General features: G+C 38.4%; 1 non-coding gene across 1 annotated transcript; it reads right to left on the reverse strand.

Annotated features, from left to right (window-relative positions):
- Positions 1–4,570: 4,570 nt before the first annotated feature.
- On the reverse strand, positions 4,571–4,643 carry Trnav-cac. Its single transcript has one exon. It is a non-coding gene; the product is annotated as a tRNA-Val (tRNA).
- Between the last annotated feature and the right edge of the window lie 498 nt (positions 4,644–5,141).

Here is a 5,141-nt window from a genome sequence, read left to right on the forward strand (position 1 = left end):
ATCGGATATTTGTAATGCTCTGCTCTGGCGCTCAGCACACTTCATCTGCGCATTGCGGAGCGATTGTATTTTTTAATTAATTATTTATGACGTAAAAATTATTAACAAGCCCCCAAAGTCATAAATAAATCTACGAGGAGCAGCGCATGCAAATGCAATTGTACATAAATTATATTTAATGCGTGTTTCTTAACAAACAAGCGAAATATATTAATATGAAAAATGAAATGAAATGGAATGGAATACATGAAAGGGACCGCAAATGGCTTAAAGTCAATAAAAGGATGAGCAAATGATGTGTGCGAAATTAATGTGTGCGATAAACGGAACAATGAAATAACTTTTATAAGCGGATCAACAGAAATATTGTGAATAAAATAAATGACATCAAATATTAAAGTTTCTCTGTTTTCACCATTTAAGCATTCTCCGCTGTGAAATTATCTGTCTTGCTGCTATTGTTTTTCTCAATAAATACATTTTCGAAATTGTTTGCTTATTTGCCAGAAGGACAGACAGACAGAGGGACAGATATATGTGTATTATGTATTTGCCATTGAACTGAAGTGACACTTTGACAACGGGCTTTGTTTTTCGACATCAATTTAAAAACAATTTTAATGTTTGTGATGCATTTATGTCGTCAACATTCTGAGTTTGTTTGCACGTGTGCGGTTGTCCACACGAGTGGCCCCCGTTGAGGGCGGGCGAGAGTGCGACCGGCTCTGTCGGTGTCTGTGCAAGGCATGCGGACTGTTTGTTGCGGTTGTCCTGCTGAAAAGCCGACAAATGAATAGTGCGGTTTCGGCTGAGCTGCCAAGCGGCTGCGTACTCGATACAGCTGCAGATGGGCAAATGCGTAAGTCTTTGGCCAGAGAGTGCCAAAGAATATGTGTGGGCTCCAAAAGGCGGCGATGCCAGCATAGAAGCGATTGAGATATAAGCACTCCAGATGAATAGAACGTATAGAGACAGCTACAGATAGATTTAGAGACACTGAGGTAAATTGAGATGGACTCGGAATACAGAGAGCGATACGTATACAGATGGATACAGCTGTAAATACAAGCATATATATTTTCATATTTTCAGGCAACACTTAATCGATTTTATGCAAAGCTAAAAGGGATAAGGGGAGTTAGAGGGAGGGAGAGAGTGAGAGTGAGAGCGAGACAGATTGGGTAAGGTGTCGCGCTACCTTTTCGGGGTTTTTCCTTTATTTTTGGTCACCCTAATCCAGAACAAACACCTGCGCCATAAACTTTAAATCCGTAGCAACAGCAAACAAAGTTTTACGTAGCTTAAACCAAGCAACGACCCAACCAGAAATAAAATCATTCGAGTGTAGCTCAAAGTTGTGTTGTGTGTGCGTGCGTGTGTGAGTGTGTGTGTGTGTGTGCGGCGCTGACAAAAATAAAACTTTTCGATTTGCCACATGTATTTAGGAGTTATTTTATAGCCAAGTTTCGCACTCGCTTTAAATGCAAATAGGAAAATTAAATGAATTTTTCAAATTGTAAATTATTGATGCTCATAACGCTAGCAGCGCATTTACACCTGCTGCTCCAGTTCTTGGTTATTTACAATGCGGGCTGATGGAATTACAATGCTGAAGAAGAGCAAGCGGTAAAAATGTATCACTCTGCTGAAAGTACCCGTGCTGCACTAAGCTGAGCTGTAGTGCTGCCATTTTAGCAATTATTCGCATTATCATTAATTTATTAGAGCTGAAATGGCTTTGGATGACACGATACACACACACACACATACACACATACACATACACAGGGCTATTCTGGCTGGGAGCAGCGTAAAATGTCAATGGCAAACTCCTGGCAGCAATCATGCCCTAGCTGTGTGCTGCTCACATTTAGCTGGTTATTGTTTTAACATTTTGCAGACCCGCTTGGCGTTGTCTTCGCTTTTATCTTATCATTATTAACGTTCGTTTTATTGTCCTGCTGCTCGGCACTGCGTGTCCTGCCACAGCCACTCGCTGTTCGCCATCATGTTTGTTGTGTATTTTAAGAGCGCTTTTTATTATGTCATTATTGTCATTTACTTAGCTCCTTGTCCTGCTGCCCCTACACCCGCTCCCCCCCGTTCCATAACACACCCTGATCACTTCGCTAGCTTGCATTATTTTGATTATTTGTGACTTCCCTTGTAAATGGACGCTTTCAGCACATTATGCTGCGACTCCGACTCGTTGATATTTTGATGGCGCTTTTCATTTACAGTTTCGTTCCGTCCGAGGCGCCTCTAATAACCAACATCGTGTAGTACTTGCTTTTGGCGTTTGCGTTTGTCCCAATTCAGTGTTTGGCTGTGATTTACATAGCCCGCAGATTATTTTAATGGCTCACAAATATTCATGACTTCGGCTTAGCCGGAAAATATCTGTTATTGATGTGGAGCACTTCATTTTTTTGCTTTCTTTGTTTTTCTATTTGGCTATCAGTATATTAATTAAGCTTGGGCGATAACTCAACCAGTTTATTGACGCGTAAATTTTGCTATTCAAGAGGCTTAGAGTACTAATAAAATGAAAACAATAAGGTCTTGGGTACCAAAAAAAAAAAAAAAAAAAAAGAGAGAGTTGTAAGAGCAGTTTCTTCTCTTTATTTGAAATTATCATATGATAATTTTAATAAAGCGACATATTAATTTGCTTTACAATATTTTTCTCATTATTGAGTGCTTCGCCTTATTTCAATTGAAATTTATTTTCAAGGCAAGGATTGAGGGGGCTACTGATGCGCTTAACTCGGATTAAAATAATGAGTGAAGTCAGTAAACAAAAATTGCGAATGCATAAATTGATTACAGTATCAATTGCTGAATTCATGACTTTTAATTAAAAAGCGCGCACAGACAATATACGCCCAGCGACTTGCAACTGTGCTCCGTTGGCAATTTGGCTTAAAGCACACACACACACACACATACATACAACCACAAAAGCCATGAGAAAAATGCGTATACATAGTTTGTGCGTGTGGCTCGATGAAAGGGTCGAACTGGGTCGAGCTGGGCGGGGCCGGGGCGGTAGGTAAAAGCAAACAGGACGCGGGGCTGGCAACAGGAAAAGTTAAAATGCGACGCTGGAAAATTATAAATCAATTTAACATTGGCAACATACACACACACACACACACACACACACACACACACACACACACACAGGCAGAGCCACAAAAGTGCGAGGCGCATAAGTAAATGCGCGGACAAGTTGCCATTGCGAGGCAGCGAGGCAGCGAGGAACCGCGCCCACCGAATAACTGTATAAATTGCCAGCTCAAACGGAAACGCAATGACACCGGACGCCATTGACCGGGCCCGAGAGCAGGTCCCGGTCCCGGTCCCGGTGCCGTTAGCTGGAACGCATGCGCGCCATTGTGGGCTGCTTCATCATCCGGCTTACCGCCGTCGCCACGGATGTACGCGCTTTAATCTGTAAGCCACACGCTCTTGGCATCAGTTACAGATACAGCCATAGCTGTAGCTATAGATACTGCAGCCGCAGCTACAAGTTTGCTGGCTTCGGTTTGGGATCCTGACTGCGGCTGCATTTTAAGTCAAGCAGTTAAACAACTGTTTGTAATTGCAGCCAACAGGACAACAGGCCCTGATATTGCGGTTGGGTCTCGTGGCTAAGAGGGCTGGCTTGCTGGTTGGCTTGCTGGTTGCCTGGCTGACTGGCTGCTGCGTGCTTGGGGGATCAGAGTTGAATGCTTACTGGCAAAAGTGCTTGTTACCGGATGTTGTGCAATAAAAATGCAAAGTATGCAAAAGTTTCTCCCCAATGCCAGAGCTGAATGGCCGAAATGCGTTGGCTGCCTCTGCTTGCTGCTGAGTACATTGGGATAAGGTTTGCCAGCAGCAATGCAGGCTTTAAATGATAAGTGAAAGAGATGCGGCTTCAACAAACGGTGAATATTATAGAATATGCAAAGCTCTATGGTTTTAATAGTAATATAAATATAGATAGAAGTATATATGTATGCATTAAAGTGTGGGTTAGCATTTAGCCAAAAATAAAATGATATAGTCAATAACCAAAAAACCAATAATAATAAAATTAATTTAATAAAGCATTACTTTTCATTAATTTGATACTAAAATTAACCTATTTATTAAAGTTATTTTATAAATAAACAAATAATAAATAGTTAAAATGCATTTATTTAATAAAAAAAAAAAAATAAAAAAATAAGTTTTTAAATTTAAATTTTAAATAAGTTAACATATAATAATAAATAATTAAAATTAATAAAATTTGAAAATAATAAACATTTGATCGTTTGAAAAAAAAAGAAATAAAAATAAATATATAATTGCTACTAAATTTAAAAATAAATATGAAACTAATAATAAAGAAATAATATTTTAATATTGAATAATTAATAAGAACTAATCGATTGCGAAAGAAAAAATAAAAATAAATTGGCTGTGATATAATAATAAATTTTAGAATAATAATTGATGAAAAAAATAAAATTAAATTAATCAATTAGAAAAATGAGAATAAATAATATTTATTAAGGCAAAATGTATAAAAAACAAAAGATGTTCCCGCCCGGGTTCGAACCGGGGACCTTGTGCGTGTGAAGCACACGTGATAACCGCTACACTACGGAAACTACCTGAGCGCGCAAGCTAAAACAAGAAAATTTGAGCTGCACAGATATCAAACTATGTATAAAAATATTTGTATATAGATATGTGTATATAATCTTAAATGTAGTGCCATAATTATTTAAAAATTCTTTAGAGTAAAAAAATGAAGAAAAAAAGAGTCGAAAATAAGAAAGATTGAATTTATAAACATTATAATTCATATCCTAAAGTATTATCATTCCAAAATGCAGAAATCAACCGAGTTGTAGCAGCTTAGAGTAGTTGCAAATGTTTTCAGCATCTAGCACATTTATTCACACAGCTGAAAGGCTAATAAGCTGTGCTGTAATGCAAATGTATTGCAGCGGATATGTCAAAGGGAGAGCTGAAGTTTGCATGCAGCTGCAGCGACAGCAGCTCGATTTGTGGCTTAAGCACTTAATGCTACATATGTATGTGAAAATCACAAATTAAATTACTTATTTAAATGTGATTATGCGCATTATTTACGAGCTGCGCGG

The sequence above is a fragment of the Drosophila mojavensis genome, unplaced genomic scaffold, assembly GCF_018153725.1.
Source record: "Drosophila mojavensis isolate 15081-1352.22 unplaced genomic scaffold, ASM1815372v1 contig_19, whole genome shotgun sequence".
Lineage (NCBI taxonomy): Eukaryota > Metazoa > Arthropoda > Insecta > Diptera > Drosophilidae > Drosophila > Drosophila mojavensis.